The sequence below is a fragment of the Euprymna scolopes genome, chromosome 7 (genome assembly GCF_053919585.1).
Source record: "Euprymna scolopes isolate OS-2025 chromosome 7, ASM5391958v1, whole genome shotgun sequence".
Classification (NCBI taxonomy): Eukaryota; Metazoa; Mollusca; class Cephalopoda; order Sepiida; family Sepiolidae; genus Euprymna; species Euprymna scolopes.
In genome coordinates, this window is record NC_136488.1 from 50055891 (window position 1) to 50070323 (window position 14433).

At 37.4% G+C, this 14433-nt stretch overlaps 1 protein-coding gene across 4 annotated transcripts in view; it reads right to left on the minus strand.

Annotated features, from left to right (window-relative positions):
• The window catches only part of LOC145279732 (uncharacterized), a 64175-nt gene that overhangs the window by 35450 nt on the left and 14292 nt on the right, over positions 1 to 14433 (minus strand). The gene's annotated exons all lie outside the window — the stretch shown is intronic.

The following is a 14433-nucleotide window of genomic DNA, read 5'->3' on the forward strand; positions in this document are numbered from 1 at the left end:
TTGCCACATCTGGGCTAATACATCTACCACTAGCCACTCCCTCTTGAATAGGGTCCAAAAAAAAGTTTTCAATCTAATAGGTCCCATTTTGTGAACCAAGCTCCAACCTGTCCCATCGCTGCAATGTTGCATCTCTGTTCCTGTTTTACAAATATTTTAATGGAATGTGCTCTGATGACCTCGTTGTACTTGTGTCCCCTCAATGTACATATCCCCGACAAACCCGCTTAGCAACAAAATCTCACCCCTTCACTGCTGAGGTCCCTAAATGCCAAAGTTTTCTACTCTAATAGTTTCTTCTCTTTAACAACTAGACTTTGGAATTCCCTTTCTAGTACCTGCTTACCTGACTGAAGTTTAAATGTAGCATAAAGCAACATCTTATTAATCTTTCCTATGCACGATCTCAAATAGTAGCCCCCTTATATCCAAGTGGTGATATGCCTTGTTAGGGGGAAGTGTGAATAAAAAAAAACTTTCCATAAAATCCATTATGGAAATTAATCACAAAAATGATTTACCTATTTTCAATTGGAAGAAAAAAAAAAATCATGTAAAACTTGGAGTTACTCTGAATTGCATTCGTAAGATAAAAAAAAAATAAATAAAAATAAAAAAATATTTTTGATCGATTTTTTTTTAAATCTATTAAAAATAAACTATTAAATTCTAATAACATGTTATACTTAAATATAATATACTACATTTTGTTTAAAAAATATCCTTCATTTACAATGAAAATTATTGAGAAACTTGGCTTAAGTCATACAAGGCTTCCCAATATGTCACTTGCAATCTGAAAGATAATGCAGGTAGATTATTAAAATTTACATTTTAGAAAATAAATAAATGTAACCTTTTTATATTTGTTACTTGATGGAAATATAAAACAGACAATCAGGGCAACTAGAAACAATGCATCTACTGATTATAGCAAAAGGCGCATGAAGGCCAGAGATTTGTGGCCAAGAAATTCCAGCATTTAGATAATGGTTACCAGTAATAGAAGACTTGATTAAAAACAAAAGGTGAAATAAAAACTAATAATAAAGAAAATATTAGAGCCTACATCTAACGTGATCCAAAAGACCCTGATTTTAAAAATAATTTTCTTTTTACAAGATTTAGGATATCAGCTAAACAATTAAGAAAACCATTAAACCAGATTTGTTTATTTTTGTATAATGTTCATTTCTTATTCATACATATGACTTATTTCAGTCCTGAGAGACAAAAGATACCCCCCACCCCGTGAGAGGGGTCTGCATGTAGTCTAGTTAAGCAAGTACTGCATAATCCTCAACTTTCCCGAATGAGCATAGTTCTGTGATAAGGACGAGTCAAGAACAAAGGGAAACAATGCCAAGATAAGCGGGGAAACTGGTGTTATTTCAGAGTTGTCCTAAACTAGTTGCATGACCAAAGTTTCAGAGTTTACGCTATATTACTATTTAACTCATAGCTGAAGGGGTAGGGTATATAGATTCTTATCTTTCCTGATGGTATTAGTAAAAGTGATGCATTAACCCCAACAGAACTAACCTGGCATGCAGATCACATGTAACCACTGCACTACATCACTTCCTCTCATTTTCTTAACTTTGTAAGAACTGACAAAAATGATTATTTCTATGGTAATTTGACAAATACATTAGCATATGATTCCGTTTGTACTAAACATGGAAAGTAGATAATACAGTGGATGTGTTATCGGCAGCTCCAGTAACTCTCGCTTCTCCTTTTTTGTCCCTCAGTCCTTATTCAAGGAGTGATTTTTCTGAAAGGGTGAAGAAAAAGCTGCTTAAAGGTCGGTAGTACTTGGTGAACAGTAGTCTGAGATGTCGGAAATTTTTCTGTCTATGTCTGTCCTTGTGGCCATGTCACTAGTAAGGGTGCTGGAGGTAAACGTTTTGTCTGGGCTGACGTTATCCGCCTGATAGTCAGGGACCCTAACCTTGGATTAACCACTAAGGAGGCTGTTCTATCAGCAGGCGCAAAGTACTGGGACTGCTGTATTGCCATTTGGTGAGTGGATCTGGATCATGCAGTAGTCTCTGGTGGGGCCTCTTGATGCCATACTAGTGGGTAATTGTTACAGCTTTACCTTTTCGTGTGCTACAAAAAAAAAATTAAAAAATTCCTGTCTTTTTCTCTCTTCCTTTCCCTCTCTGTATTGCTCTAACCAAATATGCCGACCTGTTCCACAAATCCAAAAACCTCAACAGGAAATATCTCCAGAAAAAAAACTCTAATAAAACTAGAACCCCATCTTCCAATGCAGACCCCTACTACCAGATCTCGTTCTCCAACATCAGGGGTCTACGTTCCAACCTTCCAGAGGTTGAAACCCAATTACAGGAGACGAAACCGAACATTTTATTTCTAAGCGAAACTGGAATAGGGCCGACCACTTCCCTAGATGAGTTCATAATTAACGGATACTCTAATTTAACAGCTAAATCTGACCCCCAAGATCGCCATGGACATGGAATATGTGCCTACATTAAAGATGGCTTCCCGTGTGGCAGGGATATCTCTAGAGAAGATCCTAACTTACTCTATATGTGCTTCCGGGTTGCACTTGCTAACACCACTGCATTTATATTTGCCCTCTATCAGCCCCACAACAGCGGAGTTACTATATTTAAGAGCATATCTGAGAAAATAGACCACATCCTGTCTGCACATCCCTCGGCTAACATCCACATCTGTGGTGACTTCAACGTCCATAACGTGGAATGGCTGACCCATTCAAATAAGACAGACGATGAGGGGAGAGTTTGTCATGATTTTGCCATGGCTTATGACCTCACTCAGATTGTTCGCGAGCCCACCCGTGTGCCCGATACTACAGGTCAATATGCAAGCCTCCTAGACCTTTTTCTCTCAACGTCCCCTGAGCTATGTTCATGTTCCGCTCATTCTCCTCTAGGATCCTCCGACCACTCCGTTGTATCATTTAAGATAAAAACGAAATGTAATAAGTCCCCAGACATACCCCTCCACCGTACTGTATACCGATACTCCATGGCTGACTGGGATAGATTCCGTACATTCATATCTGATTTACCTCTGCACTCCATGTTTAAAAAGGAAGTGTCCTCTATAGTATCAGACCTGACCAAATGGTTAATTGTAGGCATAGACCAATTCATACCATCTAAAAAATTCCAACAAAAACTTAACAGCCAGTCATGGTTCTCCCCAGAATGTGCTGCTGCTATCGCGCACAGAAATCACTTTTTCCATAGCTACCAACGTAATAGATGCACTGAGACTAAAGCTGCTTTCAGGACTGCCAGTAACCACTGTAAAAGAGTAATAAAAAGTGCAAGAGAGCTATATGCCCAGTCTGTTAAATCCAAGGTAGTTGATCAGCGGCTTGGTTCCCACCAGTTTTGGCAAATAACAAATAGGATCCTGAACAGAAGTGTGCGTTCTATCCCAACCATTATCAATGGACCAAAGGTCATCTCGTCAGCGTCAAACAATTTGCAAAGAACTGTGCAGCTAATTCTACCCTATGCGACGAAGGCTATCAACTCCCAATATTTCCTCCTATAACACAGAACACGCTAGGTAACATACAAATATCCGTGCATGAGGTCGCCAAGTTAATCAAGAACCTTGATTCCAGTAAAGCTACTGGCCCTGATGGCATCCCAATTATAGTGTTAAAAAAGTTCAACCAGAACTTGCTCCCATACTTACGAAACTGTTTAAGCGCTGCCTTAAGGAGAAGTGCTTTCCGACTCCCTGGAAGACCTCATCAGTATGTCCTGTATTTAAGAACTCAGGTGAGAAGTCATCTCTCTCTCAGTACAGACCAATAAGTCTCCTATGTGTTATGAGTAAGTTGCTGGAATCCATATTAAATAGAGAAATAGTCAACCACCTCAGCAGAAACAATCTTCTTAGTGACACACAATATGATTTCCGCTCTGCAAGATCTACCGCAGATGTGCTGACGGTTATATCTCACAGGATTAGTGAATCTCTTGACAAAGGCTTCCTTTCTAGGGCAATTGCTCTTGACATATCAAAAGCCTTCGACAAGGTATGCCATAAGGGTCTACTTCACAAGATTTCCAGCTACGGTATAACTGGAAATGTTTTCTCAATCATTAAATCATTTCTCTCCGATAGGCTCATAAGATTAGTGGTTGATGGACAAAAATCAGAGGCCTGCAGTATTAATGCTGGAGTCCCTCAAGGGTCAATCCTGGGCCAAACTCTCTTCCTGATCTACATCAATGACCTCCCTAAACACATACTTAAGTCATTCGTTGACATCTATGCTGATGACACGACCATCTACGGCAACACATCAAAGGCCGTAAATGACAAAGTTCTCTCTGATTCTCTCTCCTCTGATCTCAAACGAGTGGTTCAGTGGCTGGTTATCTTTAATGCATCTGAAACCAAACTCCTATCCTTACATCATCAACGCCCTGATCCCCATCTGGCATCAATTGAAATGGATGGCTCTCGTCTGGGAGAGGCCCCGTGTTTTGACAAGCTTCTGGGTCTGACCTTTACTCCTGATCTGAAATGGAACACGTGCATCAAGTCTGTTGCCAAGGTCGCTGGAAAGATGGTGGGATCCTTCTACTGCTCCAGAAGATATCTCACTACTGATGCAATTCTCTATCTATATAAAAGCCAAGTACGTCCAAGGATGGTATACTGCTGCCATATCTGGGCAGGAGCTGCTAAAAACAGCCTATCCTGCCTTGACAGAGTACAAAATAGACTTCGTGGCTTAGTGGGGGATGCCCTTTTCTCTACCCTGCAACCTCTCTCCCACAGAAGAGACGTTGCGAGCCTATCTTTGTTTTATCGTTATTTCCATGGCAGGTGCTCGTCTGAACTCCAATCTCTGGTCCCCCCTTGCCAATCTTTCATGAAAAACACCCGTCTAGCTGAATCCACTGTCAAAAATTTCCCCGACTCTTTATCTGTGCCTAAATCAAAACATGGATTCCATGAACAAAGCTTCTTTCTTAGAACTGCACGCCTGTGGAACTCTGTTCCGTCTGCCTGCTTCCCTCCTGACTACAACTTGGATGTCTTCAAGTCCAACGTTAACAAATTCCTATTGAACCGCCCCCTTAATTAAACACTTCATCAAATCTCCACACTAACGTAATGTACTTGCAATAACCCTTATCCCTGAGTGGCTTCCGGGCCTTGATAAGTGGTAACCACTGTGTAAAAAAAAAAAAAAACAGCATGTGTTTAGTTTTGTTTACTTACATTTACTTGTATCCATATGTTGTCAACGACAACAAATATATTATTGAAATTTAGGCATTTATTTATTGAGTAATTATACCTAAATGTTTAAATGAAAGTTTTCTACACCTATCCTAACTATATTAACATCAAAACTGGTTATGTTTATATAACTTATGATACAACATAATAGTTTAAAATACTGTATATATAGTAATCTACAAAAACTCACCATTTTAGTTATTGTTAATTTGCATATTTGATTTTTAAACAAGTATTTTGTAATTATACATTTGTATTTTCTTATATATACACAATATTTCCGTTGATAGTAAAACATTTGATGTCACTAAGTACTGAGAACAGATAATACACTTTCATCAAAGCCAAAATCTAAGGAACGATAAAAATAAGCTTTTTATGACTAGAAAAAAATTAAAAAATTATTTAATCTGTTATTACATTATCTTTTAATGAATGTGGGTAGCGTAGTATCCGATGCTTCTGTTCAGTCTCAAAAGACAAAGAATACCCCCCCCCCCCGTAGGAGCAGTTGCGTGTGTAATTGTGAGGCAAGGGTTGCATAATCTCCAACAACACCTCTCCTGAATCTGCACTGTTTGGGTCCAGTGGCAAGGAAAATTCCAAGACGACAGGAAACAACGTTGAGATAAACGGAGTATCAGTTCTGTTGTTGACACTTCCAAGAATTGATTATTATGTAGTATCAATTCTGTTGTTTTTTGAAAGAGGGCAGGAGCTAATCCTTTCAAAAATTACATCCTCCTTTGGGAGAAGCAGTAATGTAGTATCCAATTTGTTGCCATTAGATCATCTTCCCATGAACTATTTTTGTGTGTGTGTGAAGTGAAGGGGGGGGGGGCTATCTATTCTGTTGTCATGATATTCTCCCAGGCATTGACTCCTATTTTGGTGGAAGCGGGTAATGTTCGTTCGTCATATCATACTCTCAGTTGTTATCTCTGCTTTTGGAGACTTCTGTATTATATGTTCGTTCACCATATCTTCCCAACTTAGCAAAAATATGCAATCAGAGGGAGCATATTTTTGCTAAGTCATGATAAACAGTAATAAATTTCATTTTATGCACTTAAGAATATTTCAGTTTGTAAAATTAAAGATAAGAACACTATTTCAGATTGCATAAAACCTTGCTGTTATTTACTATAAAACGAAATGGTAAGTGATACTAATAGAAATATACCAGATGTTAATTATAATAGAAGAGGATAACAATTGTGAAAAGAAATATTTTTTTGGTAGGGAGAAAAAATACATCAATTAAAAGAATCTTTAATTGTTAGGAGATAAAGCAGTAAAATAATCTCAAACCTGGCAGGGAGAAAAAAAAAATGTGTCCGTGGTTTGAAATAAAGTGACAATATCATGAGTTATTTCCCTCAAAAGTGAACTGCTGTAATATAAACTTATGTTATTTACTCTTCCTCCCATAAAGATGCATAGATGTGGAATAAGGTCAGTTAATCCAACTCCAAAAAGACGCCATTCTAGGAGGTTACAAAATATAGCCCCTCCTGAAAGAAGGGGGACTACTTTTATTTTTAATATTGTTGAATATTGAGTGTGACAATGATAAACTACAGATTTTATATCTTTATTTCTTTTTATTCATGACGAGCATGTTGATTCTCCTGTAACAGTTAGTCACGGATAAACTGCTGGAGAAGCTGAAATCAAACTCACTAGCAGCAAACTCTTTCCAGCTGAATAAAATTCAATCATACTTCAATTGATAAGATTAATTCCAATATTTTAGCTGTGAGATGGTATTTTATCTGTTTTACAGACAACAAGCACAGTAATATGAGAGTGTATGGTGACCTATTTTGTTTGAAAAAGCCATATTCATAGCAATGAACTGCTCTATAATTTAGTAAAAAGCTTCATTTTTCATAGATGAGATTATTCCATATTTGGTTTCCATTTGCTTTTTTATCAGTTCCTACATTTTGTTGATTTAACTATTAACCCTGATAGACAGTTGCGTAATCAAACAATTCCAAGTATATCCTCCACTTTATAATAAAGAGGAATGTGCATCTACAGGGTGGAACGAGAAAAGATGACATGATTCCATTTTTGTTTGATAAAAACCAGTTTCTTTTTTTTGTTGCAGATCATCTACTAGTTGTACAAATCCAAAGAGCAATAGGATCCTTCTATCATGTCTGAAAGTGACACAATGTTCAATGAGCAAGATTGGAGATGTGCCACTGTACAACTCACACTGTCTACTGATCCAATTTATGACAACAGAATCATTACCAGCACTCTTAAAATGGAAATCTGGATGGTTCAATGCTTGAGGGCACAGCTCAACAAAGTTTCTGGGCATGGTTATGGTCTTTGGTGTGCTTTCAAGTGAGGGCCACATCATGCCACCTCACATCTTTGAAGTCAGCTTGAAAGTCAAAACCAAAGTGTACCTAAATGTGCTGAAGAGTGTGGTGATCCCCTGGTGCAATCAGGTGGTCACTGGCAGACCTGAGTGTGGCATCAGGATTTGGCGCCGGCCCAAAAGTCCAAAAAGACCCGGGCTTGGCTTCAGAAGGAGTGCTACGACTTTGTACCCTTTTCTCACTGTCCTCCTTCTCCTGACCTGAACGAGACTACTTTGTTTGGTCATATGTCGAAAACATCACCAACCTAACCTCCCACAACACCAAAGCCAGGCTGATTGCCAGCGCTTGCAGAAAAGGCATGCTCCAAGTTCTGGACCTGTCTCAAGGTGGTGATTGAGGCTGAAGGTGGCTACATACAATAGATTTCAGCTTTACTACATAATCAAGTTACCTAAATGGATTTTTTTCAATAAAAGTTTTAAAATAAAACTGTAGTGTTGTTTTCTTTAGGGCGAAAAATTTATTATTCCACTCTGTATATGAATATCCGTTTTCAAAAGTTACTGAGTAAAAACCTGGCTAACAAAATCATTCAAGTGAATATGAGAAGGGAGAATGCAATTAAAAATCAGACCCCCCCCACCCACCCCCATCCGAAATGAATCCAGAAGAAATCCTTCATTATTTCCATAAGTATTTCTTTATTTTTCTGTACCGATTGATAGGTTTGCTTTTTTTGTTGTAAATTTTGAAGTTTTAAACATTCTTTTTTTGTTTCAACTTATGCAAAGAAAATCTCCATTTTTCAGGGAGGCGTCATATAGAGTAAAGTGGGTGTATATTTCTATGTGAGTAATGTTAAAATTATACACCTGGAGGAGTGGATATTTCTTAAAGAATCCTCCATCCATTTAAACGTTTATTTTATTGTTTCTTTTTAACCTCAAGACTACTATATAGATTTTATTTTTTTGTTTAAAGTATCTCTGAACTCTAAAGGTTAGAGGTAGCAGTTGTCCAAGTAAGCTTAACAGTTGAATTTTCCCCACATTAAAAACCAACCTTGTGTCTAATTTTATCCTCATGGCAAAGCAAGTAAATAAAGAGACACACACAGAGTCTACCATGATAAATGAATGCTTTAGAAAGAAATCCTTTTTATCGGGTAAAAGAAAGGAATAATGATTCAACACAGCTTGTAACAGATTGTTAGTAATAATAGTAATTTTGAACAAAATAAAATTCACCTGCTAAACAAATAATTGGAGCTTGACACAGCACATTCATTCCGAATTGCTCAGTTGTGGAAACAATCAACTTAGATTAAAAACAAATTAGTGTGTGTATGGGGGGGGTGTATTCTAATAGAAATAGGAAAATAAAATACTTTGGGCAACTTTTTGCAATCATTTCAAAATATGTAATAAAATTCTGCATGTTAGGCAGTAGCAGCAGCATAAAAAAAGTTGATATTTGTAAGTTTTGTGAACCCATTTTACAGTTTTCATTAAATTTTAATCATTCAAATTTCTTAATTTATTCAAATATGGATACTTTATAAATAACCAAAATCTCTTATCAAGTCAAAGTAAAATTCATCCCTTGAACACTTTAAAAAGAAAAATATGTTATTAAATGATATGTCAAGAATCCTTATTCCAATTTTGATCAAAATCCATTACATGATTGAATCTAGAAAGTTTCTAAAATTGAAAGTGCCTTAAGAAATTAAAATTCTGAGAATTTTGTTTAATTGGTGTTCAATCACTATGAATCAAATTCGATGCGATTTTGACATTTGAATTTTCAAATATAAAGCTATGCTCATATTATGCCTCCTAAAAATTCTTTAAAATAAATACTCAACAAATTGAAATTTGGAGAATCTTTATCAGGAATGCAAGTTGCTGATGGCAAAAGAATCTGAAATCGAGATATAAATATTTTAGCTGAGCGACCTCTAAAATTCCAGTGGAATGACTATTTTTGAACCATTCTAGCTTTTTAGGGTAGGCTAAAAAAAAAAATGTGCTGCATATTTTCATGTTGAAAAGTTAAAATATTTACCCTACCATAAATGCTAGGTCAGACTAGAAAGCCCTCTCTAACAAACCCTCCTTTAACCCTAAGCTCATCTAAAAGAAAAAAGTTAACTGCCCTAAAATGCTAGAATGTCTCGGAGATGAATAATTTTACATCATAAATTTGATGTAAAATTAACCATCCATTTCCAGGACATTGTAGCATTTTAGCTTTGGTTTGTGTTGAACGACCTATCAACCTTTCTATGGTCATTTAAGATCATGCAAATATTGTGGAAATTTTGGTTTGGTTTGGTTTGGTTTTATGGCATATCAACCGTTATTTTTATTTTTGGTCGTTCGATGCTGATTACAGGAATTTGAATTTTTTTTGTTCAAGTTATTCAAACTCATTCTGTAGATAAAGATTATATTTTTTGGTATAAGTTTGGTTTTTTAAGAAATGTCAGTATTGTCTTTGGACTCACTTTTTTAAAAAAAATTCCCCCATGCTGTTGACGTTGTAATATTTTTTTGGATATGTGAGAGGTCGCTACAATCTAGAAGGAAGTGCTTCACCGTAAAGGGAACATTTTAGAGCAGTTAACTTTTTTATGCAAAACTAAATCTCCATTCTAAAATAATTGCTTTCTTCAAGATTTTCAGAATATTAACACAATCATCCATAAAAAGTAGAATCTCTTTTTCTTGGGTTATTGAAAGATGTTAATCTACAAAACGTTTCTCATGTACTGACTGATACAACTCCACTTTTGCTTTTAAATTCATTAAAATGATCTTTTTTAGGTCTAATAATAGTTGAAAACATGAAAATGTTTATAACAAGAAATAAGAAAAACAAAACCTGGCTGATAGCAAAAATGTGTATGTGTAGGGAAAGAGGAGAGAAGAAATAAACTTTTTTGATGAATCAAAAGTCTTCTACCCTCTCTCCATCATGATTGCACAATGGTATCATCGTAACACTATATGCCACAGTGCATTGTTACACATCAGCTTATTCGTGCCATAATTAGTAATGGGAATTCTAATTCTTATCCCAATTCTGATTGGATTATTAGTTTTGTTCTACATTCCAGATTCAGATTCTTTAAAAATCTGAATATTAATTATATAGTTGTAGTTTAAAAAAAAAAAAATTTGTTGTACCCTAAAAAACCCATGCGATATATGCATACATTTTCGCAAACATAAAAAGCAAACACACTGTGCTTTTTTTTTTTTTTTTACAAGGTGGTCACCACTTATCAAGGCCCGGAAGCCACTCAGGGATAAGGGTTATTGTAAGTACAGTACGTTAGTGTGGATATTTTAAAGTGTCTACTTAAGGGGGCGGTTCATTAGGAATTTATTTACGTTGGACTTGAAGACATCCAAGTTGTAGTCAGGAGGGAAGCAGGCAGATGGAACAGAGTTCCACAGGCATGCAGTTCTAAGAAAGAAGCTTTGTTCATGGAATCTACGTTTGGATTTAGGCATAGATAAAGAGTGGGGAAAGTTTTTGACAGTGGATTCAGCTAGACGGGTGTTTTTTGTAAAAGATTGGCGAGGGGGGACTAGTGATTGGAGTTCAGACGAGCACCTGCCATGGAAATAACGATAAAACAAAGATAGGCTTGCAACGTCTCTTCTGTGGGAGAGAGGTTGCAGGGAAGAGAAAAGGGCATCCCCCACTAAGGCACAAAGTCTATTTTGTACTCTGTCAAGGCAGGATAGGCTGTTTTTAGCAGCTCCTGCCCAGATATGGCAGCAGTATACCATCCTTGGACGTACTTGGCTTTTATATAGATAGAGAATTGCATCAGTAGTGAGATATCTCCTGGAGCGGTAGAAGGATCCCACCATCTTTCCAGCAACCTTGGCAACAGACTTTATGTACGTGTTCCATTTCAGATCAGGAGTGAAGGTCAAGCCCAGAAGCTTGTCAAAACATGGGGCTTCTAGACGAGAGCCATCCATTTCAATTGAGGCCAGATGGGGATCAGAGTGTTGATGATGTAAGGATAGGAGTTTGGTTTTAGATGCATTAAAGGTAACCAGCCACGTCTTCCCCCACTTAACCACTCGTTTGAGATCAGAGGAGAGAGAATCAGAGAGAACTTTGTCATTTACAGCCTTTGATGTATTGCTGTAGATGGTCGTGTCATCAGCATAGATGTCAACGAATGATTTAAGTATGTGTTTAGGGAGATCATTGATGTAGATCAGGAAGAGAGTTGGGCACAGGATTGACCCTTGAGGGACTCCAGCATTAATACTGCAGATCTCTGATTTTTGTCCATCAACCACTACTCTTATGAGCCTATCAGAGAGAAATGATTTAATGATAGAGAGAATATTTCCAGTTATACCGTAGCTGGAGATCTTGTGAACTAGGCCTTTATGGCATACCTTGTCGAAGGCTTTTGATATGTCAAGAGCAATTGCCCTGGAAAGGAAGCCTTTGTCAAGAGATTCACTAATCCTATGAGATATAACCGTTAGCACATCTGCAGTAGATCTTGCAGAACGGAAACCATATTGTGTGTCACTAAGAAGGTTATTTCTGCTGAGGTGATTGACTATTTCTCTATTTAATATGGATTCCAGCAACTTACTCATAACACACAGGAGACTTATTGGTCTGTACTGAGAGAGAGATGACTTATCACTTGAGTTCTTAAATACAGGGCATACTGATGAGATTTTCCAGGGTGTTGGAAAACACTTCTCCTTAGGGCAACGTTTAAACAGTTTCGTAAGTATGGGAGCAAGTTCTGGTTGAACTTTTTTAACACTATAATTGGGATGCCGTCAGGGCCAGTAGCTTTACTGGAATCAAGGTTCTTGATTAGCTTGGTGACCTCATGCACAGATATTTGTATGTTACCTAGCGTGTTCTGTGTTATAGGAGGAAATATGGGGAGTTGATGGCCTTCGTCGCATAGGGTAGAATTAGCTGCGAAGTTCTTGGCAAATAGTTTGGCCTTGTCTGAAGCTGGGGAGATGACCTCTGGTCCGTTGATAATGGTTGGGATAGAACGCACACTTCTGTTCAGAATCCTATTTGTTATTTGCCAAAACTGGTGGGAACCAAGCCGCTGATCAGCTACTTTGGATTTAACAGGTTGGGCATATAACTCTCTTGCATTTTTTATTACTCTTTTACGGTGGTTGCTGGTGTTCCTGAAAGCAGCTTTAGTCTCAATGCATCTATTATGTTGGTAGCTATGGAAAAAGTGATTTCTGTGCGCGATTGCAGCAGCACATTTTGGGGAGAACCATGGCTGGCTGTTAAGTTTTTGTTGGAATTTTTTAGATGGTATGAATCGGTCTATGCCTACAATTAACCATTCGGTCAGGTCTGATACTATAGAGGACACATCATTTTTAAACATGGAATGCAGAGGTAGATCAGATATAAATGTACGGAAGCTATCCCAGTCAGCCATGGAGTATCGGTATGCAGTACGGTGGAGGGGTATGTCTGGGGACTTATTACATTTCATTTTTATCTTAACTGATATGATGGAGTGGTCAGAGGATCCTAGAGGAGAAAGAACGAAACATGAACATAGCTCAGGGGAAGTTGAGAGAAAAAGGTCTAGGAGGCTTGCATATTGACCTGTAGTATCGGGCACACGGGTGGGCTCGCGAACAATCTGAGTGAGGTCATAAGCAATGGCAAAATCATGACAGAACCTCCCCTCATCGTCCGTCTTATTTGAGTGAGCCATTCCACGTTATGGATGTGCCTCGTTTCGTTGCTCTAGTGCTATGGGAAGTGGGTCAGAGAAGCATTATTTATTGCACGCCCCTCATAGTATCAGCAATAGAAAATTAAGTTTTAAAGTAACAAAAACAAGTGAAGCATGCATGATCCCCTGTGAGTGCACAGTGAGCGAGGCATAAAAAAAATGACTAAGTTCAGCATTTGCCCCACCCCACCCTCACCATTTAGCCCCCAAAATCCCCAGGGGACGTCAAATCCTGGTGAAAATGAACAAATGGTGCAGTTTTAGGCCTTAACATATGTAAATTTGAGTTATGCACCATGCAAAAAAAAAAAAAAAAAAAGCCCCCCCCCCCTCTCCAAAGCCTTAACATATTTAAATTTGAGTTCAGTACCATGCAAAACTGCTAAATAGACATACACAGAAAATTTGGACAAATATGGTAAAATAGTCCCAAAAATGGAGTGTTTTTATTAACCGTAAAAGAGCCACCGGGGCACACCCAAGAGTTATCGCAAAGTAGAGACAAACAAAATTATATAGAAATCAGTTACAACTTTTCAGAAAGTTTTATAAAAATCTAAGGCATCAATTTTTATTAATAAGCAAAAAGTGTCAATTTTAGCCATTTAACCTGAAAGGCACCCCGAGGGGGCAACCGGAGTTTTCCAGGAAAATACGTTCTGTTACTTTTTTACTAATATCATGTGTAATGTTTGTGCAAATTTTGTTCTAAATAGTCAAGAACAAAACAAAAATTGTGTGAAAGATGGAGTAACTAAAAAATATATAGTAAATCCCGTTAGCATTCACTAATGTTGCTTCAGGTGACAGGCCATAAACCAATCTTCCCTCCCCAAGTAGAAGCTAATGCCAGAGAGCATCCGTCCTTTAGAAACATACAAATACTACACTTTAATCGTAAGCCAAAAGGCCTGACACAAACGTAATTCATCTATTTTGTTGCTTCCTCATGAGGGAAAAGAATGGGAGGGAAAATGTTTTTGTTTTTTTTAAAAACTAAATTTCTTCACTTTTAGGTTTAGAGGAAACTGAAAG